Source organism: Mus musculus, chromosome 3 (genome assembly GCF_000001635.26).
Source record: "Mus musculus strain C57BL/6J chromosome 3, GRCm38.p6 C57BL/6J".
Taxonomy (NCBI): domain Eukaryota; kingdom Metazoa; phylum Chordata; class Mammalia; order Rodentia; family Muridae; genus Mus; species Mus musculus.
In genome coordinates, this window is record NC_000069.6 from 37,592,509 (window position 1) to 37,616,542 (window position 24,034).

A 24,034-nucleotide genomic window follows, 5' to 3' on the forward strand; every position below is an offset into this window, starting at 1 on the left:
CAAAGGCAGAGTCTGGGAGATGGCTCAGTGTGTTAAAGAGCTTGATATGAGAGTGTGAGAACTGGTATTCGGTTTCCCAGAGCCCATATAAATACCAGGTGAGCATGGGGACCCATCTATAATGAGAAAGCCGAGAAAGGGGTTTTCTGGTTAGCAAACTGGCCCAAATGGTAAGCTCTGGGGTTGATTGAAAGGCCCTGCCTGTGTAAATGAGGAAGAATCAATGGGACATGGTTTTGGACATCAACCTCAGACCTCCACTTGCACGCGCGTGCGCACACACACACACACACACACACATACACATACCATACATATTCGAAAACTGAAAATGTGCCCTGGTCAAGGCACTACTCTTCCCAGTGGTTAAATCAATGCAGAATTAGATAACAGCCGCGCGCATTAAGAAAACTAACATAAGCTTTACCATTTATTTTAAACAAGGCGGATTGTAATGTTAGACAAGCTAAGGAAAGTGGGATTTGGGACACTTGAGAGGTGAACTGGTTTGCAAAAAGAATGCACAACTGGTAAACCTAGTGGGGCACGGAGACAAAAGAAGCACATGGGAGCCAGAGACACCTCTGAACACTACATGGAGATGTGAGCTCAGCTGTTGTCTAGTGCAGCAGCAATGTGGGTGATTCCGGGCCAGGGATGGAAGGAAACGGGACAAGGAGATGGATGGGAAGGAAATCCAGTATCACTTCTGTCAAAAACAAACAAACAAACAAAAGTAAGTACCTGAAGGTAAGATCCTGTATTCATTACTTTCCTGTTCTTCGATAAAACACTGCAACCAAAAGGGAGATCACTTTGGCTTAGGCTTCCAGAGGTAAAAAAGTCTACAGCAGCAGGAGAGGCATGGCAGTAGGCAGCCAATCAGGAAGCTGAGAGGTCAACTTTCAACCTCACAAAGAAAGCAGAGAGTGGGGGAGGCTATAAACTGTCCCACCCATCCCCACTGCCGTATGTCCTCCAGCAAGGCTCCGCCTCCTGAAGGTTTCATAACCTTCCCAAATAGCACCACCAACTGAAGAAGGGCCAAATGTTCAAAGTGCCTGAGCCTGTGGGGACGTTGACCTGAACCAGGGTGGGCTTACTAGGTGACATACTTCCTCCACTGCAAACATTATGGCCATCAGGAGCAGACCTGAATAGGAGCAGATGACCAGGTGAGAGCATCCCAAATTAGCCATCCTGATGACTTCAGTATTCCTGATGTCTCCTACAATACATCCTCCTTGTCTTTCCCAAGGAACGTACTTCCTGCCTGCTCCCCAGGGCACCACCAACAGACTTTCTTTGTTCCTGAACTACACTTTTCTGTGACCAATGTCTAGAACCTACTGCCAGGTCTCCTGGGCCACCACTGCCTGCAACCTATACAGGAACTACCCACATCCTCTGCTGAGAAATTGTCTAAGATCTTAGACTTGATTTGAACCTAAAGCTGGTGCTATTTATACCTCATGTATCCTTTTCTTACATGGGCTCATCTCCTGGTTTCATACCTATCTGGGGATTCACAGCCGAGAACTACTAAAGTCTCAAGGGATGCATGTCTTATTCCCTTTTGTAATATTGGAACCATATATCCATCCCAGTGGCCCACGGCTTCAGTTAGACTTCAGAGGACGAGACCAAAAGGTTTGCAAGGTTGAAAAAGAGATCACTGAAGAGCCTTGAAGGCAGACAAGAAACCCTCCTAGCTCAGTTAAGGCGGCTATCAGATGGGCAAGGCTGGGAAGAGTTGATGCTTGTGCTCTGTGAGACAGACTTGTCTTTCATATGAAAGGGGTCAGGGCGCAAATTCAGGACTGACAGCTGGTGGGTTGTTGATTTAGTGTCTCATCCAGCAATAGTCTTTAAGGTGCCACAGTGCACAACCTCCAGGTTACAATGAGTGGAACGTAGGGGTGGTACCCAGAAAGGGGTATGGTTTCCAGCCCGTCCTCTCCAGTGTTAGCACCTTCTGTCTGGTCAGTCCCAGAGATGGAGTTTTTGAGTCTGGGACTTGATCCCTGACCTTCTCTGACCCTCTCTGATCTAGCAAGTGGATAGTGTAACAAAGAGAGCACCCAGCCAAGTAATAGAAACACCAGTCTCTCAGCATCAGAAACACACACAACCTCTGCTCCAGGCCCTCAGACTCAAGGTCACCCTGCTGAGCAGCAGGGACCTCACAGACAACTCAAGGTCACCCTGCTGAGCAGCAGGGGCCTCACAGACAACTTGATTTGAATCTTGCCCTGCTGATGCTTTGCATGGTCCTCAGAAAGTTACAGGCATGCTCAGCACACATTTCTTACTCCCAAAACATCAAACTCGGGACATCTACTTTGTGTGAGCGTGTGTGCACATGTATACGCCTGTGTGAAGGCCAGAGGTCAACTCAGTCTGAGGTTCTCAGTCACCACCTCCCCCGTTTGTTTGTTTGTTTGTTTGTTTGTTTGTTTGTTTGTTTGTTTGTTTGAGAAAGGGTCTTTCATTGGCCTGGAGTCTCCTGATTTGCCGAGTGTGGCTGACCAGAGTCCGGAGGTTCCTGCTGTCTTTGCCTCTCCAGCACAGTGATTTCAAGCATGTGCCACCACCCAGGCGTTACTTTGTTCAGTTCTGGTGACTGAATCAAGTCCTCACTTGAGCAGAGTAAAGTGCGAGCTCTTTAATGGCTGTTCTATCTCCCCAGTCCTCTCTTTTATTTATCATTAGTGTGTGTGTGTGTGTGTGTGTGTGTGTGTGTGTGTGTGTGTGTGTGTGTGCACACGTGTGTGCCCTGGAAGCCAGTCTACACTCTTCACGAATGAATTGTCTCTCCAGCCCAAGCGTCTACTTCTTAAGACTCGGATGTAGGTGAAGAACTGAGTGTGGTGTGTGGCCAAGCCTCACCTTTGATGATAGCTCATGGCCCGCTCTGCTCTCCTGCAGATGTTCAGCCCAGGGCCCTGTCCTTTATCCCTACAAAGCAGACTATAATCAGAACAGACGGGAGCCAGTCTGTCACCACTGTCTCACACCCCTTTTTCACTGAAATGACTTTATAAATGTTCATAATATAAAATATACAAGGTTGTTTTTTTATTTTTTTTGAATGTTTTGGTTTTGTTTTGTTTTGCCTTGTTTTGTTTTGTTTCAAAGTTTCCCTCTGTTGTGAACTAGATTCCAGGCAGAGGGGACAAGTGGTCATTTCTCCGAACCTTCTGAAGCTCATCCAGACTCAAGTCAACTTGGCCCAAAGTCCCCGTCATCCTCAGACCCACGGTGACCTGCTTATTCTCTTCCAAGTTCCTGGAAGTTGCACATCAATTTCTTTTTCATCAGAACCAAGTCAAGAATAGAAATTCCTGTTGTTTGCTTTGCCGCCTTGGTGACGAGAGCATGGTGAAACTGCCAAACTGCGTTTCCTTTGCACAAGGCCAGTGAAATCTGGACCTTTGAAGCTGGTCCCACCGCACCTGTCTTGCTTGTTTGTATCCAGGACTGGTGAAGCGTTTCCGGAGTTCCCTCAGAGCCGCCTGCATTAGGCCTGGGGCATTGGCTGATAAAGAAATGCTTCCTTTTCCATTGTCCAGGTTCAGTTTTACAACCCCGGGATGCAAGTGCCATTATTAGCTTCCACTGTCCAGATTGGGCGGGGGTGGGGGTGGGGGTGGGGGGTGGGCACCTAAGCACACAGAGATTGTGTGATTGGCAGAAAGCAGCACTGGCCGCTGGTGGGGAGCCAGAGTCCTGACCCCAGAGCCTGGCTCCTAACAACTGCTCACTAATGGATTCACCTGGTGACATGGGGAAGTTGCTGCATGCCTGACCCAAGGGTTCTCATCTGTAAAGATGTAGCGCCATCCTAGGGGTGTCATGGAGACCATGGCACCACCCAACACTCACCCCAGATCTCCAGTCCCTCAGAACTAGAATGGCCCCCAGAGAGACACAGGTAGCAAGCATCCAGAGCTGTGCTCAGTAAAGGTGTTTTTTTTTTTCCTTCATCTAGGCCAGGGCTGGCAGGCAGCCATGATGGGTGGCATGTTTTTCCCCTCCTTGGGAAGACAAGGGTAGAGGAAGCAAGCAACTACCCCCTTCCCCACATTGCCGCCCACCACAGCTCTGCAGAGGAGCTAGGTCCCTGGAGGCAAAGGAACCGTCCTCCTGTCTGGGCCACTGTGCTGCCCTCCCGGCAGAGGAGAGTCCCCAGGGAGAAGAGTAAAACCGGTTTGAACCTGTTCTCCAGATTCTTCTTCCCTGGTGTGGGGGGTAAGCATGTGTGGGCGTGCACACCTCCACACCTGGCTAGCCACTAGGACCTGCCACTGCACATATCTTGGTGGCACCTGGTAAGACAGTTAATGCACGCAGGAAGCTTGCTGAGGGGGTCAAGCTTTGGCAGAGAGTCCTCTCTGGTCAAGAGCAGAGATGAAGGCTCTGGCTACATCAGCGCTTATCCTGGTCAGCCTCTCCAACACTGACTACAGCCAGAAAACAAGCAAACACATAAGAAAGGGTTGGTCTAAAAGCCAGTGTGCAAACAGCCCGGAGAGCATCGCTTTTCTGGAATGAGCAGTTTCTCTGTGATTGGCCTGTAAAGGCGTGTGGCGGGGGCTTGGCAAGGAGGCACAGTTGCTTGCGTTTTGAATTGCACCTTTCCACAGTGTTTCCCTATCCAGGCATCCTCTCATCCTCAGGGCCCAGCCTGGCGTGGGACGTGAGAGGAGATGGGAGACCACAGGCCCAGGGCACACACATTCCCTTCCCTACTGTTAAGTTTCAAACCCACAAACTGCATTTACCAGATTAAAGCAGACCTGGCCACCAGGTTATCCCAGCATCCTTCAGTCCCTACGTGTTGCAGGGTATGGCTGTGTTTACCTGACCCTTTTGTACCTTTGGCCTCCTGGATCCTGTACTCCATGTCCCTCTCTCTCCTCTCCCTTCCCCTCCCCCTCTCCCCACATGGCTCAGTGTCATGATTGCTCCGGAGTCTTACAGATATGTCTGCCTCTGGCTATACTCTCCCACATATCTATAATAAACTTTTCCTCCACCACAGCTAGGAGTGGTCATGCCCTTTCCGTTCCTTTCTATTTCTGTTTTTCACCTACAAGTATCTTTGTCCAGTTGCTCCCCCTTCCTGGATTAGCTCAGAGAAGAGAGGTGTTTGTCATTCCCTTTGACTTTAAGGTTTAGGTTGCACTGCAAAGGCCTTGGAAGGAAGCAGTTGGGGGTTCCGAGGCACAGTTCAGGGCTCTGCTGACTTGGCTGAACTTATTAATCCAGACAGCCTCCAAGATGACTGCGATTTAACTGTCTCTCAACTTCTCCAGGCAGTGAGAACTACACCATGAGTTTTGATCTTTACCCAGAAGAGTGTCGTACACTATGCAATAGCTTTTTCATTTCTGGAGAAACAATGTTTTTGGTTTGTTTTGTTTTGGTTTTTCGAGACAGGGTTTCTCTGTGTAGCTCTGGCTGTCCTGGAACTCATTCTATAGACCAGGCTGGCCTCGAACTCAGAAATCCGCCTGCCTCTGCCTCCCAAGTGCTGGGATGAAAGGCGTGCGCCACCACTGCCCGGTGAGAAACTATGTTGAAGCTCATGATTTTAAAGATTTTCATCTGTCCATGGTCACCTGGCTCTGCTGCCGCTCAGCTGTGATGAGGCAGGACAACATGGCTGAAGGGTGTGAGGAAGAGAGCTGCTGGGGAGCGAGGGGAGGGGGGGGAGCGTCATGGGGGAGGGGGACTGTGGGGGAGGGAAGAAGAGAGAGAACGAAAGAGATACCTCTTAATGGCACATTCTCAAGTGACCCACTTCCTCCAAACAATCCCACCTCCTAAATCTATCCCTCAAAATTAGCATGACCAGGTGGGGACCAAGCCTTAAACACAGGAGTCTGTGGGAGATGTTTCCTGCTTAAAGCCAGTATGTTCCTATCTTGTGTTGCTAGGCAATGGACCTCCTGGTTAAGGTTCCCTGTAAACCAGGCAATCACAGGGTACTGGGCTGCCAGAGTTTACCTGGACACAGATGCTCAATGAATTACACAAGACAGTATGTGTCTTAAGGTTTTATTATAAAATAGACCATATGACTTGATTTTCCAAGTCATGGGCTAATGCCGACTAACTATACATTCACAGCAGGCAGATCTACATTTATAACCTGTGTGCTTCCAGTTCTATTTACTCTGTCAAAGGACGTGCTCACATTCACAGACCCACAGAATGGTCCTCTGTTGAGACAAATGATGGGGGTCTTGAGGATGGTTGTACGTGGGGTAGTGCTGGCTTGGAACTTGCTGTGTAGTTCAAGATGGCCCTCGAGCTCAGAGATCTGCCTGTCTCTCCCGCCTAAGTGCTGGAATAAAGCTGTGCTCCTGATAACAAATAGGTCTTGTATTACACAAATCAAGGGGTGGGGGTGGGAATGACAGGGAACATTTGCCTTGACTTTGCTCAAGGTTCCAACAGATTTGACAGAACAGAGAGGAGAAAGAATGACTTGTCGGTTTCAGACAGCAGATCAGCACGACATTATCCTACAGAAACTTTTATTTAAATATTTGGGGGGGCTAATCAAATCATGTGTTTATTGAGTGCCTGTTATGTGCTAAATATTGTTCAGGGTACTTGGGACACAGCAGAGAATAAAACCAGGAGCCCTGCCCTCTTGGAGCGTTCAGTCTATCACCTGCGAACTGCTGTGACCTTGGGCAAGTCACTGCACCCCTCTGCCCGGCAGACGGAGCTGGGTGTGGTGCAGATGCTGACCAGGACAGGGCCCTGACCCACCACCCCAGACAGCAGAGAGGGCTGCAGGTTGCACTTTAATAATCATGTACACTGGGGAGGGGGAGGGGGAGGGGGAGGGGGAGGGGGAGGGGGAGGGGGAGAGGGAGAGGGAGAGGGAGAGGGAACGAGTTATACGAGCTGCCACTGCTGCTGCTTGGTGGCGGCCTTGTTGGCCAGGTCCTTGGCCTTCTCTGTAGCTGCCAGTACGGTCTCCTTTGCTTTCTCTTTGGCCTCTTTGGCTGTCTTAACAAGGGTTTTGGAAGGGGCCTCACCTTGTAGCTTGGCCAGGATGTATTCAAAGCCCTTCATTGTCTTGGTCACATTGCTTTTGAACCAGGCAAGACCAAATTCCTGAACAGCTCTGGAGATGCCAAATAAGCTAGAGGAGACCCAGGCTTCCCGACAGATTTCGGTCCAGCCGGTATTGTCAGAGTTCACACAGTAAACGCATCATTCCTCCATCACCATCAGCCGGGCATGGTTGATGTTCCAGGTGAAGGTGGTCATGGTCTGATTCTGGGGGTCCACTATAGAGTCCTCCAGGATGTACACGGAGTGAGCAACGTTGGCAGGAAACAGTCACTCTGCCCAACGTGGCATCCTGTTGGTCTTGGTCAGGAGTCTCCGGGACAGTAGCTTCTGGTCGGGGGTCACCTCCGACTATGTCTTCCATTAAGACATGTTTGCTATAGGGATTCGAGTACCGTTGCCAGAAGGCAGCGAACACTTGGTCCCAGGAACTTCAGAGCATGCTCTGGCCCAGGAAATACTTCATCATCGTCCCGACCCGGGCGGGCTCAGCACCGGTGCAGCATCAGGGTGAAGAGCCCGGGGGTGGGGGTGGGGGGAACGTGGCTAGGTGCACGCCCACCAGGCTCGCAGCTCAATCACCGCGGTGCCGCGCCCAGATCCCTACCGCCGCCATCAGGGGTTATAGGACTGCCTAAATATTTTTTGAGATTATAATTATATTATTTCCTCCAAGCTCTCCCATATACCTCCTTCCCTCTTTCAAATTCATGGCCTCTTTATTCATTAATTGTTTTTACACACACACACACACACACACACACACACACACACACACACACTTCTAAATACATAAATTCAACCTGCCCAGTCTGTCACTTGTATGTATGTTTTCAGGGCAGTTGGATACCCAGTTGGAGTGCTCTTCCCTGGAGAAGATCCTTTCTCCCTTCTCATCATTTTTTTAAAAGATTTATTTATTTTATGTATAGCAGTAGTCTATCTGCATGCATACCTGCATGCCAGAAAGGGCATCAGACCCTATTACAGATAGTTGTGAGCCACCACGTGATTGCTAGGAATTGAACTCAGGACCTCTGGAAGAGCAGTCACTGCTCTTAACTTCTGAGCCATTTCTCCAGCCCCTCAGCATTCTTTAATTCCATGTACAAGGGCAAGGCCCCCTGGGATTTCCCTGTTCACGTTAATATATCTGTTGTCCTTGCTCAGCTCCTGTTTAAGCAATAGTGTTTGTTTGTGAGACTTTAATGGGTGTGTCTTTTGGAATTCCTGTTCTGAACTGGTGCAAATGGAGCAACGTGCTGCCTCCTGCTACGCTACAGACCCTCCATCATCCTCCAGAGCTTATCAAACCATTATTCACTTTGTGTCTAGTTCATTTATAGTTAGGCTCACTATGGCAGCAATTTAAAGTATGCGAGAGGACGTGTGCATGAATATTCACACACTACACCATTTTTCATAGACACATGAGTGTTCATGGATTTAGGTATTCACAGGGCCTGGAACTAATCTTCTGCAGATGCCAAGGGATGGTTGTGGTCTTCATATGCCATGATGCTCCCCCCATTTTCTACATTGTTAACCTTAAAGGGTCATGAGGACACTCCACGTGCAAATGGCCCAGAGCAGGTGTCACACCCTTTCTATGGGTGCTGAGGCCCATGAGCGGGTTGACATGCTGCCTCCCCTGTCTGTATAGCCATCTTGGATTTTGCCTGGACTCTGCCTGGTTAGTTCCTCCAGTCTCTTCATGTCCAGGCACCATGATGGTTCACGCTTGTCCTCACCACTGGGGTAAGTCTCCAGGCTGAGCTCAGGCTATAAGGAAATCTTGGGTCAGAGATTTAGGGAGAGCTGCACACATCTCAGGATCAGCTGCCTCACACCACTTACCTCCTCTGCGTGGCCCTGATTCCCACACAGGTGCCAGAAGCCCATGATCTCTGCAGAGCATTGCCCAGGAGGATGGAGGTGCTTCCCAAATGCTCAATCATTTGGAACCAGAGCTCTGCAGATGGGACAGGGAGGGAGGGAGGAAGCTGTAAGCCTCTGCAGGTCTATGACCTGCTTGTCCTTAGGCCTACAGCAGCATAGACACAGACCTGTCTTCATAGCTCTTCAAATCACTAACTTTCTTCATTTGGACCCACGTCAGTGGGCCAAGGGGAGTAGGTCTTTGTTGCTGGTTATGCTTCATTATTTAACTACATTCATTTCTTTTTCTCCCTCAGATCTTCTAATGGTGGTGGGGTACGATCCCATTTGTTCCCAAGTCAACTCTCAACACTTCTGTAAGGACTTTGTCACTTACTTTTTTGTAGTACTAAACAAAGTTCTGACTTTTTTTTCATAACTAGATGTTTAAGTTATTTGTGCTTTTTATTTAGCTTCTGACGAGTGAACCTGGGACCTCACACATAGGCCACAAGTGCAGCTCCAACCTTGTTCATGTTTTGAAATAAGACTGAAAAACCGTGAAGCACTTCTGTACTTGGGGACGTTACTGAGTCAGACACTGACATCTGTGTGGACAGGTTCTTGTGTATATAAACAGTTTGGCTAAAAATAACAGTATGAGAAACTCACATTGGCGTGTGTGGTAACGTCATAGAGCTTCATCGCGGTTGCTACAGGCGGCGGAGTCCTTCTGTGCTGGCATACTGTCATGTTGGAGCGCCTGCACACATCTGGTGTCCAGGCACCATCTTTTCCTTCTCAGGCCCAGGAAGTATCCCTTCCTGTTCCTTCTTGTCAAATGTTCCACTTTCGGCTAATTCTACATTTCCAACAGCAAGAAAATGGAGTAATGGTATTATTTATAACCCACCATGACCCCTCTGAGTCATGAAACAATGGGACGGTCTCTATGTGCTCCTAATGGCCTGTGACTAATTCCCTTATGACATCAAGTCACACTGTGTGCCTGCCATGACTACCAGCTTCCACACAGCAAGGAGCTGAAGACTGCCCAGAAGAGACAAAATCTCCCCGCTACCCGCTACCCGCTACCCGCTACCCGCTACCCGCTACCCGCAATGGCTCCTTTCTTGACTAAGTCTTCTGAGGACACCTGGGTTCCCTCACAGGGCAGACTCTCAGGTTTTTCTGTTAGCTTTCTGTCATGGACGATACAAGTTGTGCATCAGTACATGGGAAGTGTTTCTCACCTGCTGGTCTGTATGGAAGCAATAGGCGAGCCAGGTGCCAATAGTGATGGAGAAGAAATACATAGGGGGCTCTGTGAGAATGTGCAAAATACTCTGCTCCCTGTCCTGATGAGTCCATCTCCAAGGTGGAAGAATTTAAACTTAAAGGAGAATTCTGAACTCATCTTTATCACCTATATGCATGCTGATAATGGCCACTGAATTTCTCAGAGTTCGTTGGGTACGCTTTTCTAGGGAAAATACGGGTAACTGATATAGCCCGGTGCTCTAGGAAAGAGTTAGGCAAAGGGTTACACAGATGCACTTTCATGACGAGCACAGTACTGGGAAGCATGAGATCAGATTGGAGGATGGAGAGGTGGGCGGGAAGATGCAGATGTCCACTATCAGGAAGTCACAGCTTTGTATCCGCATGGCCCACTGCCTCCTCCCATGTTACTGCTTCCCAGTGGCTTGTTTCTATGAGGCTCTGTCTCTCTGGGAGGAGACAACACTAACTGGTTCCCACTCCATGCCATCATGACATGACCACAGCACATCTGCCTTTCCTGGAGCATGCCTGGCCCTGCTGGAAGCTGGTATTAGAGGCTCTAGCAAGAACTCTAGCAAGAGCGTGTACACAAGGACCTCACAGAATCTCACACGCAAGTCACAAGATGGCCTAAGTAGGGAAAGAGAGGCTGTGAAGTGAGTCACAAGGTACGGTGTGTGGGGGTCGGGTCCCCCAGTGGGATGACAGCTGGTCTGCTCAAAGCTGCTGCCCTTGAGCCAGTAGCCAAACACGTGGAGAACCACAACACAGCATGGTCCAGAGAAAAACCTTTTCTCTGTGGTCCACAGGAACACAGCATAGAGAGTGGGTTGAAGCAGAATGCAGAATATGTGCACACGTAGAAGCCTTCTGACCTGGGCTCACTTCCCCTCACTTCCCCCTTCCCCAGGCAGCTGGAGATGTTTATGGAGTGTCTGTAGCTCTAGCATCACTAAACCAAGGCTGTGTGAGGGACAAACTATGCAAGGTGCTTCAGTTTGCAGTGGTTAGCTCTAAAAACCACGGGAAACCACAAGAGGGAAACGTGTGTGACCTTGTGTGATGAAATCCCTCAATGTATAACATGGGTGTTTTTTGTTTTTAACAGACCTCTCTTTAATTTTCTACATCAAGGGTGGACAAGCCAACCATTGACCACACAGTTGCCAACCTTCCCTTTCTAATTCCAATGGGGCCAAAGCCTTTCTGCCTCTGCTTTATGTTTCTTAGACCTGAGACTTTGGAGTCTATCAGGCATTACTAATGATCTGGAGGTTCCTGGCTTCTTTCCCACTGAGACACCTCTGCCTGGGGCCAGGGATGAGGAGGGTACCATTGAAGAACAGGCTGCAGGAAGCATATATGTAGGCTGCTAATGAAACTCTATTAAAACATCTAGAATTTAAAGGCCCCCTTTTGGGGACTGGGGAGACAGCGTATTGAGTAAAGATGCTGTACAAGCATGGAGAAGATCATGCTCAGCACAGCACCCCCAGCACCCATGTAAGAGCCAGGCATGGCTGTCTGAGTGTGTGACCTCAGGGCTGGGAAGTGGAGAAGATGGAGTTCAGGGGCTCTCTGGTCCAACAGTGTAAACAAGCCTGTAATCTCCATCCTCAGGGAGAGACAATTGAGGAAGACACCTGATGTCAACCTCTGACTTCCACTTGGGCTTTCCCAGGTAAGTGCTCATGGGTGCTTGTGTATGGGTATACACACACACACATACACACACACACACACAAAGATACACACACAGAGCCACACAGACACACAGATACACAGAGACATACACACACAGGAAGTTACACACAGAGAGATACACACACACACACACACATAAAGATACACACACAGAGACACACAGACACACAGAGACACACACGCAAAGATACACACACAGAGACACACAGACACACAGAGACATACACACACAGGAAGTTATACACACAGAGATACACACACACACACACAAAAATACACACAGAGACACAGACACACAGATGCACAGACACACACACACATGCACACGCACGTGCTCATGCGCCCCTGTGGCCTTGATAGGGGGTCATGTGGACAGCAGCACCCCATAACTGATGCCATCTCTGCAGTATCACTGCTGTGCTCCTGGCTGTCCTCATTCAGATTACCAGTTTCCCAAAAAACGATTCCACAGGAGAGTCCCCAAATCTAGCCAAGAGCCAGGCAGGGTGTATAGCCAGCATTTCCTTAACCAGAGTCATTTGTAAATGACCAGCCTCGAAGTGTGAACTTCCTTGGATTCAAAACAAACAAAACAAAACAAAAACAGAACTTAAAAGTTCCTGCTGTCCGAACATTTTCTACCTAAAATACAAACAAACAAAACATGAGCTGGGCGGGGACATCATGCTGCCTGATTCAGGATAAGTAAACACCAAGCATATGCTATCATAATTACATTGTACAAGCCAGGAAATGAGGTGGATCTGAAAAAGGATTGTCCAGAAAGGACCAAGTAAAGGCTGCCAGAACACAAACCCATCAGCCACATGAGCTGGAATCAATCTTACAGATGTAAGGCTGCTTAGCCTGACAGAGGCTTACAGAGGGCCGATGCTGGCTGCTCAGCCTGACTGGACTGAGAAACACCTTCAAGATCAGTAAAGCTGGACTCTGGGCGGACGAATGCAGGAGTTTCCATTCACTGTCAGATGCTGAGCCTCTGAACCAGCGGGGTTTGATCCAGTGAAGGATGGGTGGAGCTGGGAAGAGAATCTGATTGGAGGAGGGAGTCACTGTGGGCCCCTCCGGTTCCTGGTTGCCATGGTGACTTGCTTCACCCTGATGCTCTACCTCACATGAGGCCAGAATGGATGTAGCCAAGGACTTTGGAACAAAATCCTAAACCTGTGAGGGAGAGTAAATCCTCTTTGGGCCCCTTTCCCAGTCATTTGTCACACAGTGAACGGAGCTGACACAGAAATCGTGAAGGCCACATCAGTTACACTGTTAGGTTAGGTGTTAGATAGTGGCCTAACCTCACTTTTCTTTTTAGAAAAGTTAGACTCTACCTTTGCAACCACAGTCTGGAAAGCCACAATCGTAACCTCAGCCTCGCTCGTACTATTCTGCAAGCATTGGCTCTATTCCCTGGTGCAGCATGCCAGACATCCTGTTAGTAACATCCTCACTGAGAGCGATCTAAAATTAGGTGAAGACATGTCCGCCTATGCTGGGCCACAGATCGTGGTGGTCCCGTACAACATGCTGGAGCTGAAGCACACCTGCTGTATAGTGAGTGACGTCTGACCTTCATGACATCACAGCACAGTCCATGTTTGCATGTCTGTGGTGGTGACATAAATGAGCCTGTGCAGCCCACCTCGGGATGGCACAGTGTGTGCGGTTACATACAGTCCACAGCATGCGTTGCTGAAACGGATGCGTTGCTGCTGGATTATGCATTTTCTGTGCTATGCTGTTTAGAGCACCCCTCCTGCTCTGAGACGGTAACCACAGCAGCTGCATGTCTCCTGCTTAGCCTCTCCCCCAACTGCACTGTAATGATTGGCCCCAGTACATGCTAGGATGATTGTACAGTGATAGAATCACACAACTGAGTTAATGTCTTTGGCACTTACACACAACTGAAAGGCGGTGTTATGTGTGTTGCGACTTATTTGACATGTCAGATGGACTGGGTCGGGAGATGTCCAGATAGCTGCTAGAACATTCTTTCTGGGTGTATCTGTGACAGCGTTTCAGGAAGAGATATACAGTTGAAGCTGTAGACAGCGTAAGCAATGCCTGTCCTCCACATGTGGGTGACCATTACCCAGATGACTATGGGCTTGCTTATAACAAATATATGGAGGGAGGACACATTTACTCTGTTTTAATGGCACATCTATCTCCCGTGTCTGTGGTTCTTCCAGCCTGGCTCTGGGGCTCTTGGGTTTGGATCAGCTTTGAGCATCAGATTCTGAGGCTCATGGCTTGCAGGTAAATGGCAGGCCACAGGATCTCTCAGCCTCCCAGATCATGACAGCCTCAGGAAGAGTCTCTTTCCACACTTATGCATCTCCCACTGTCTCAGTTTGTCTGGAAAATCTTGACTAATCCTGTGGGCAGATACTTTGTTTCATGAAGTTGCCAGAAGCTAGTTTGAAATAGACAGGAAATTCCTTTATATAAGCTGTTGACTGAGAATGGATTCCCCATAGGCTCATGTATTTGGATGCTTGATCCCGAGTTGGTGGAACTGTTTGGGAAGGATTAGGAGGTGTGGCCTTGTTGGAAGAGGTGTGTCATTGGGTGCAGGCTTGGAAGTTTCAAAAGCCCATGCTATTCCCAGTTAGCTCATGCTGCCTCCTACTTACAGAGAGGGGTGCCAGTTCTCCATTCCAGCCCCCTCTCTGCCTGCTGCTGTCTTGCCCTCCACCATGATAGCCATAGACTCACCCTCTGGAACTGGGGGTTTCAAATTAAATCTTTTTTTTTTTCTATAAGTTGCCTCAGTGTTTGGTGTTTTTGTCACAGCAATAAAACTAACTAAGATGCAAGGTAACTTGAGTATTGTTTCTGAGACAGACATCTGTGGTGGCAGCACTAAAATCTAAGAAAATGCAGGACCTTGGGGATGGCTCTGTGATTAACAGTGCTCACTGATCTTCCATAAAACAGCTCACAAGTGCCTGTAACTCCAAGTCCTAGGGATCCAATGTCGTCTTCTGGTCCTACATCTTCCATCCTGAGTATCCTCTGACCTTCCATCCTCTCTCTCCCACACACTGGTCTCTCTGCTTTTCTTTAGTAGAACCACCCTGTCTGTGTTTGACACTCCCTACCACACAGGCCTCAGATGTGGTGGAGAAGCTTGTTGAAGTGTGAGGGAAACAAGGACAGTTGCCACTTGGAAGCAAAGGCCACCAAGAGCCACCAGTGGTTGCAGCACCACATTTACTCTGTCCTGGATGAGCTGTGATTCCCCTAGAGAAGTGCTCAAACAGAGAAGTCTCAGTGCAAACCTGCAGCCCACCCACAGGCCACCTTCCAAAGCTAAACAGGTGAGAAAGAAAAGAGGCTAAGATTAGGGGTAATTGTTCCTCATAATGTAACATTCTTTGCAAGTGTTTCATTTGCATACACATGATCTATGTGTGTTGGGCAGGAAGGGCAGTGACAGGGATGAGTTGGATTGTTGCTGGAAACTCTGCATTTGGCTGGCTCCAAGCAGCAAAGGAGATGGGTCCGTGCAGAGGTTATGTGAGTGGGAAGCAGTCTGTGCAGAATGACCTGGATACTGATTGGTTGGTAGCATGCTGTAGGCTCTACCTGCCAACACACGCGCTTCCTGTCATAGGGTTCCCTCTGCCCAGCAGTTCCAGAGGGAAATGGCACAGTCCTAAGTGCTTACTCTTAATCAACAAAAAGGAGCGAATGAGTGCAAAATTCAGTACCTTGTGCAGGGTGCATAAGAAAGGAATAATATAATTTCAATTAAAATTTAAAAATGCAAAGCGGAAAAATGGCACATATATAATATGCACCAGAAGTTCTAGAAAAAAATACAATAAGGTAAACAGTCAGCTCAGCCAAAAGGAGATGTTTATGATCTGTGATGCAAAAGGATGTCCAACCCTTCTTCTAAAAACAGAAAATTATAAATGAAAACCACAGGTGATTGGTGGAGGCTCAAAACCTTGACTCTGTGCTACATGTTGAGGTGAGGAAATTGCTCTCCTTCTCTCTTCCTCCCTCCCTCTCCTTCTCCCTCCCCCCCCCCCACCTCTGGCAATTCTAACATGTATGAGGGGTTGTCATAGTTATGAATGGGCATCTGGAAAGATCTAGAAAAATCCCAACTTCGTAAGTATTTGCCAGTGCAGTTCTAGGACTTTATCCCGTGCATCTGTCCAGAGAGTAATCAGGTCTGTCCCCTGAAGCATTGCCTGTCCCAGGAGAAGACTGATGAAGACCCCGAGGGGATGCAAGTAGGAAGCTGGGTCAGTGGTGACTGTAGTCATTGAGGAAACAGTGCTTGAGACTGGGGGGGGGGGTGGCACATGACAATAAAACACATCTAAGCTATGATGCTGCCTGAAAAGAGAGGTAATGAATGATGTGTAGACAGGTGACCACCACACAAGGTGATGGACTACAGGGAAACAAGTCTATTCTTTCATCATTATTCCTTCTGTGTGCAAGGCTACCTGAGAACCTACCTAGTAAATTTAACTGTAGGGAGCGTAATTTTTACAAGGACAAAAAAAGATCGTCACTTTGGCGCTCAGAAACTTTAGTTTTGTTTTGTGTTTATGAGTGTTGGCCTGCATGTATATATGTGTGCCACAAGCATTCAGTTCCCAAAGAGGCCAGAGGAGGGCACCAGATGCCCTGAAACTAGAGTTACAGTAAGCCAGGTGCTAGCTACCATTTGGATGCTGTGAACTAAAACTGGGTCCTCTGGAAGATTAGTCAGTACTCTTTATCACTGAGCCATCTTTCCAGCCCTCCTTTATTTTTAAAAAAGTATTATCTAGTCAAAAACGTAAAAACAGATAAACTATGGCAAAAATAGATAAGGCTTTATATTTTCTTTGTAATAGTCGGTGGAAGACCGTCAGTTGTATTTCTCCCAGCCTTTGTAATCTCACTCATAGATAACAGAATTGTGTTTGTTTCAAGACTTAGTTCTTCATTTACAAGAGTCCATATAACTTTAATGAATGCTTCCTCACTAACAGTTGAAGTAACCAGAAAGTAGCTGCAGTTCTGTACTTAGATGAATAATCTAGGGACATCGTGTAATTTACTATTTATTTGAATTTAAATGTTCCCATGTTACTGGGCCATGGAAATAAAATGTTCATGAAACCTTGAGTAATAGTTTAGTTAAGCATGTGTTTCAATTCTCCTGGTTTTAACAAGAAGCCAACTGAAGGGTAGCGGGACACCGTGAGAGAGTCTGTGTTTGAAATGAGCAAGAGAGAGAATAAATGTAACACGTATCCTTTTTGGTCCTTCTGGGCAGAATGAATGACTGCCTTCCAGTGGACGAAGGTTTTCTTCAGCTGTCACCTTCATCAGTCACAGGAAACAGGACTAAGCTGGGTGTGCTGACCCATCTGTCATCATCTCAGAGGTGGAGGAAAGAGCATCAGGGATTCAAGGCCATCATCCTCAGCTACATAGTAAGTATGTAGGAGGCCATCCTGGGAGAGGCAAGACCCTGTCTCAAACAACAACAACAACCCCAAAACCAAAAACAAACCCCCCAAACCAAAAACAAAAAAACCAAACAACAAAGTAGCAAATGATGATGTGGTGGTTTAAATAAATACAGTCTATTCATGTGTTTGAATGCTTGGACCATAGGGATTGTCACTATTAGGAGGTGTGGCTTTGGAGGAGGTGTGGCCTTGTTGGAGGGGTGTGGCCTTGTGTGGAGGGGCGTGGTCTTGTTGGAGGAGATGTGGCCTTGTTGGAGGGGGAATGGCCTTCTTGGAGGGGGTGTGTGCCTGGTAGGAAGAAGCGTGTCAGTGTGTGTGTGGGGGGGGGGGCTTTGAGATCATAAATGCTCAAGCTACAGCCAGTATGAAACACACACAGTATCCTCCTTGTTGCCTGAGGATCAAGATATAGACTCTCAGCTCCTTCTCCAGCACCATGCTTGCCTGCATGCCTTCATGCTTCTTGCCATGATAGTGATGGACTGAACTTCTGAAACTGTAAGCCAGCCCCAGTGAAATGTTTTCCTTTATAAGAGCTACCTTATTCACAGCATCAAAGTCCTAACTAAGACAGATGGCCTGGGAAGATAATTCAGTTGTAGACTGTTTGCCCAACATGTGTGAGGTCCCTGGTCCAGAAAAAAAAAAAAAAAAAAAAAAAAGGAAAAGAAAAAACAAAAGAAGTGCAAAGGATACCTCTCTTTAAAAACCCACCCTTTTACATTTATTTATTCATTCATGAAGTGTGTGTCCACACCAGCACACAGAGGAAGTCTTGCAGGAGTCAGTTCTCTCATTATATCATGTGGGTCTGAGGATCCAAACTCAGGCCAGGTAGCAATTGAACTTTGCCTGCTGAGTCATCACTATAGCCCAAAGGAAAGTAGCAGCTGGTGTCAATGACATCATCACAGGATTTCTGTGCAGTTATCATAGGCATTGCATATGAAAATCGCCCAGTGATGTCTCTGGCTCACAGGTGAAGGCTCCAGTGCCACGCTTGTCCTAGGATTCCCTCAGGAGTTTGTTGCTTTTGTTTACAGTAACTGGAGAGGCCACCACACCAAGTGTCAGGGACATCTATGATATTTCAGACAATGTGCAGTAACAGAAATCAAGCCAGGAAGGCTCTGCAGGATGAGTCAAGGGCTCCCTGGGGAAGAACGCTCACTCATCTGTGTTCCCAGTCCTTCTTTGGCCAGCAGGAACTTCTGGGCCTTCCAAGTCCTTCTCTGTACCTGCCCCGGACCCTCCAGCCCCAGTCCTGAATACAAATCCTCCTCTCAGTACCAACCCTTACTTTCTGCTTCTCACTACCGTGAAGTTCCAGGTGAGGACCCTAACACCATTGGTTTACAGTAAATGGATGTTGGACACTGTTCAATGTTCTGTGTATATCAGCTGATGTGATGGTAGGCCCTTTCTTCTTTCTTGGAGGTTATAACAACGGAATGATTCTCACAGTTTGAGCCAATCTTATGAGCCTGGAACAAATGCCCTCGGTCCTGGTGTATAGGACCTTACCCACTGCCAGGCTCTTCTGATGATTTCTGCATCTGTGTTTATGAGAGATGTTGGGCTGTGGTTTCCCCTCCTATTCTGTGTCACATTCTGCAGAGAGAATAAACACTAGCCTCATAAAATGTGTAGGGAAAGTCTGTCTTTCTGTCTGTCGGGAAGAGATGGTGTAAATGGTGAGGAGTCTTATTTAAGCATCCTTGTTCTGCAGAGATTTCTTTTTGCGGGGCTTTTAAATGGTAAGTTTAGCTTTAAGGGCACAAGAGAGTTGAGGAATCTATTTCGTTCTGGTTGGATTTTATTAGTTTTATTTAGTTATTTATTTATTTTGATTTTTTAAAATTTATTTTGTTTTTTTTGTTTGTTTTTTTTTTGTTTGTTTTTTTTGTTTTTTTGAGACAGGGTTTCTCTGTGTAGCCCTGGCTGTCCTGGAACTCACTCTGTAGACCAGGCTGGCCTTGAACTCAGAAATCTGCCTGCCTCTGCCTCCTGAGTGCTGGGATAAAAGGCGTGCGCCACCAATGCCTGGCTAGTTTTATTTTTGAAAGTGGTATGTCTATCCCAGGTTGTCTGGTCCGTGTGCATGAATCTGCTTGTGGATTTCCTTGCTTTTGTTTTAAGGGTGTAGGAACCAGGGTGTGGCCTCTTACTTAGTGACAGTGTAAGTGATTCGGTTTTTTGTTTTTGTTTTTTAAATTCTTCTACTTTTGCATCCTTTAAAATCATTTGTCTTGGTGCTAAAGACCTGGCTCAGCAGATAAAGAGCATTTTCTGCCCATGACTCAAGTTTAGTTCCCAGCACCCACATCAAGTTGCTCACAATCACCTGTAATTCCATCTCTGGGGGATCTACCATATTCCTCGAACCTCTTTAGGCTCTGGCAAGCCCGTGGTGCACATAAGCCCATGTAGATGCACACACATACACTTACATTAAAAAAAAATAAAAAATTTTAAGATATTCTTAACTATAAAGTAAGATGATAGTATTATTTCTCAATTGTAGCTATGACAGATTAATAAGATCCAGTGGCTGGAAACAGCACACCTAAGAACCTGAAGGTTAGAAGTTCAAAATGAGGTTTGCCAGTTGAAGTTGAGGTGCCCACAGGCTGTGCTCCTGCAGGGAGGCTCTGAGGAGAATCGGTTTCTGGCCTTTCACAGCTTCCAGAAGCTGCCATGGATTGTGTGGGTTAATGGCACAGTCTTCAAAGCCAGCAGAAACTGCTCCAGGCTTATGGCACTCTGTGTTGACTCCTCTGTTCCCCAGGTCTATACCTAAGGATTGTCGCACCCACTCAGACAAACCCAGGCAGCTAAAAATCAACCTAAGGCCACCTGCACCCCTAACTTCTCCTAGCCATGTAAAATTACCACACTCAGAGGCTTAGGGGTAGATGTTTGGTTGACCCCAATTCTGTACCTCAGTGTCGTACTTTTCTTCTTCTTCTGCACTTGGGATTGAACCCAGGGCCTCACGTGCAACCCAAGCAGCGTACCACTGAGCTATATAGCCTGCCTCATTTTGACTATTTATTTTGAGGTAGGGTGTCACTAAGTTGTCTATGCAGGCCGTATCTCGGCAAGCCTAGTTCCTGCAGTACTTCTGCCTCAGGCCCCCAGGGAGCTAGGATTTCAGGCCCATACCACAAGCCCAGCAAAGATTGTTGGGAAACGTTAGCACATTCACTCAATATTTATTGAGTATTGATACATCAGGTACAGCAGGAAATCTCTGCTGAGTTGGATCCTCCATGCCACCCCTTTATTCTTCAGGATGAATCTCATACCCCCTTTCATCAGCCGAGCTCTGCTTCGAGATCCTCAAATTAGGCATTTCAAACTACTCACATGATTTTCCTAGACTGTTGTCCCCTGCCCACTTCTTCATCAGGGAAGCTCTCCCCTCCTCCTGTTTGACTCTTTGACCCTGTACTGATTACCGTCCCTGGGTCTCCCTCAGCCTTTAAAGAATGCTGGCTCAGCACTTGACAGTGATTCAGACTGGGCCGTAGTCTCTCCACTAACCTAGTAAGATGGCGAAGCTTATCTATTCGGTGCCTGAACCAATACCGGAAGCAAAAATCCACCCAGTAAGATTTGGTTCCATATAGAAATAGCCCCTGTGACAGAGAATCTTCATTGTCCCCTACCGGGATTTGGAATCACCAGAGCAACACTCCTTAGGGTATACGAATGAGGATGTTCTCAGAGAGGGTTCACTGAGGTGGGAAGACCCACACTGAATGTAGGTGGCACTGTCTGGGGTCCCGGACTGAGCAAAAAGGAGAAAGTGGGCTGGGCACCAGCATCACCGCTCTCTGCTTCTGACTGACGCCCTGCTGAGGCGGACTGGCTCCCTGCCCTGATGGACTGCTTCCGGCTAGGGTGTGCTGCTTCCGGTTGGGGGGGATTGACTTCCTGCTGTGGTGGCCTGACTTCTCCCGTGGTAGACTGTCCCCTCGGGCTGTGAGCCAAGACAAATCCTTTAGGCATGTGTCACAGCTATAGAAAAACACCGTTGACACTCTTCCCCAAATCCTAAAGCATTGTGTTCAGACTTCTGTCCTTTTCATTGCACTCTGCTTCGGGATTCTACCCTGATTTTCAACCATCTGTTCTGCAGACAGGGCCAGATCAATTGTCCTGATCACTGATAACTGCTCTCAGGTCGTCTGCATCTCCTGGGAGGATCGCTGTTCCTACAGAACTCACCACGGAACTCGAACTTACCAGGTGCAAATATTCCTTATGCTCTGGCCAAACGAGCCCCATTTTAAACTCAGAAAATTGTTCTAAAAATTTAAATTCTAAGTTAAAAACGTTAACACTATCTTCACCAGCTGGTAGTTCTAGCTTCCCATAATTCCCTTCTAGATCCAAACCACCTGTCCGGTCAATTCCCTGCTCAGCTCCCAGATGCCCGCCCTCTTCTCATTTCCTCTGGCATGTCAGGCCTCCACCACCCGGTGCACGGCTACTTCAGCAACCTCCAGCGCTCTTCCTTTTAATCCAGCCTGTGATCAGGAATTACGACATGCCCAGCCTGCACGCTGCCTGAGACATGACTATGAGCTCGCCACCCTCCCTGAACCTGTGTCCATCTGACCTGTTGGCCATCTCTTCTGATGACCAGTTCCACCCAAGAATTCTGCTACAAACCTCTCAAGTTTGAGGGGTACAAGAAGCACACCCCCCACCAACACACGCACACTTTGGTTCAACTAGCTGTGAATCCTGGAGTCCCCATGTTTCTGACAATGCTTTGATTTTTTTTTCATCAGCACAAAACTGAAGGGAGAGATATGCAGAATAAAGCCCTACCTGGGAAGATCTGAAGTGAAGAGCGTATGTGTCCTCAGTGGCACGGTGTCCTCTGAGGACGTCCATGTGTGGCTGTCCCTTATGCTACCTATTCCAGAAGCTCCAGGTTTTAGTGTTCCGAGTTTCTGCCCAGGCTCCCAGGGTCATGATTGACAGTCATTTTCTTCTCTCTTTCTGCTCTCTGCCCCTTGGTCCTCCTGGTCTGGCCAGCCCCCTGCCTGATATTATAGGTGTCCTAGCCCTGCCCTTCATCTGTCAGATGAAGGATCACATGTCCATGTAAGCTCTCTGGTCACCACAGCATGGAGTGTGATCCCAAGGGCCTTAGAGAAACATGACACCCCATCAGTTGGGGGAATTCTGCGGCTGATCCCCCAAGGTCATCACATCCCTGGCTCACACTCCCTTACTTTAGAATTAAAATGTCAGTTATTCAGTAGGAGCTCCAAGGTCTTCGTGAGAAGTAGCAGGACTTGATGCTCGGACACAGGAGACACCAACAAGCTCCTGTTTAACCAATTGTCGGCTGGCTGATGGAAGGAAGGATGCAAAACAAGTGAGAGAGGCTGAGGAGTCAGCCAAGGATTGCCTGGTGCACACATGGCAGGATGTGGCCGAAGTGCTGGGGATGTGGAGACAGAAGAATCCCTGGGGCGTCCTGACCAGTCAGCCTAGCTGGATTGGTGAGTTCTAAGTTCAAAACTAAGGTGGAGAGTAGCTGAGGAAAACAACAGACATCCACTTGTGCCCTCTGCGTGGGCCTGAGCATGTGCAAGAGTGTATACACACAGCGATGGGTAAGGAATACTCTTCTAAGCTAAAGGGATGATATGCTTTAAAAAAAAAAAAGGTAAAATATAGGTCTCTTTACCTGTTGAGAATCCTACATTAAGCACTTCTTGTTCTGTATTCTATAGTTCACTTAAAATATAAAGAGGTGTTTGATTTGCTTTGGAGAGAGACCCTGTCTCACTCCATAGCCCAGGCTAGCCTCAAACTTGCATCAATCCTTCTGCTTCCAACCACCTGAATGCCTGGATTATAGCCCTACTGTTATTGCCTATGGAGGTAATATAGTCAATAGCAGGAGGCAATGTCATTATAAAACATTCAAATGGAGACTGATTCGTGGAAGGGGTATCACCCATGTGCTCAGGCTTCAAGGAATACAAGTGTGGGTCAGTTTAAACTTCTTCCCTCTGTGTCCTCAGTCACAGGAACAGGCTGGTGTAACACACTGTGATTCTAGGCCTGCATATAGATCAGGGCCATTGCTATGGAAGCTGTAGGGAGGAAGGGAAGGCATGCCCCCCTTTATGCATCTTCAGATGTGCAAAAACCTAAGTGAAGGAACAGTCTCAGATCATTCAATTGGGAAGAACCCAGGATATTAAGTTGACTCACACTGGGAGGTCTGTCACCCCGGCGATGCAGAGGTACAAGCAGTTAATGGCTCCTGCCTTAAGGTATTTGTGTTGGTCTTAAAGCGAATATTTGTTTCCATATAATTAATAGGTTAAAGAAAGTAATCATACTTTTAAACAAAGAATTGAAGAGACTTCCTTACAATAAAGTCCCAGCGAGATCACTCTGATATAGAATTCAGAGAGTTGAGGATTCCCACCCTCATTCCCCCAAGCAGCACCGTAGGAAGCCAGCCTTGTGGGTGGACAACAGTGTAGGCCACAGGGTACCAGTCCCTCACCTCCACTGCCACCTCG

The 24,034-nt window shown here is 47.7% G+C and overlaps 2 long non-coding RNA genes and 1 pseudogene across 7 annotated transcripts in view; 1 reads left to right on the forward strand and 2 right to left on the reverse strand.

The window, feature by feature from the left end:
• Gm36412 overlaps positions 1-9,881 on the reverse strand; it is a 60,043-nt gene extending 50,162 nt beyond the window's left edge. For all 4 annotated transcript variants that reach the window (XR_001783808.2, XR_880778.2, XR_389696.3 and 1 more), the window contains exons 1-2: positions 9,646-9,881; positions 8,953-9,067 (exon numbers count right to left, since the gene is read on the reverse strand). This is a non-coding gene — a long non-coding RNA (predicted gene, 36412). The remainder of the gene's footprint in view (positions 1-8,952; positions 9,068-9,645) is intronic.
• Gm12565 (predicted gene 12565) lies at positions 6,720-7,705 on the reverse strand (annotated as a pseudogene).
• Positions 9,882-17,382: 7,501 nt separating the features above from the next.
• Positions 17,383-22,768, forward strand: 4930594O21Rik (RIKEN cDNA 4930594O21 gene). 3 transcript variants are annotated; one of them, NR_130162.1, is made up of 3 exons: positions 17,383-17,432; positions 21,616-21,725; positions 21,867-22,768. It is a non-coding gene; the product is annotated as an RIKEN cDNA 4930594O21 gene (long non-coding RNA). The 3 variants fall into 3 exon arrangements; NR_130161.1 differs by lacking the exon at positions 17,383-17,432 and adding an exon at positions 21,405-21,481; NR_130163.1 differs by lacking the exon at positions 17,383-17,432 and adding an exon at positions 21,405-21,481 and having other exon boundaries at positions 22,274-22,768.
• The last annotated feature ends 1,266 nt before the right edge of the window (positions 22,769-24,034 follow it).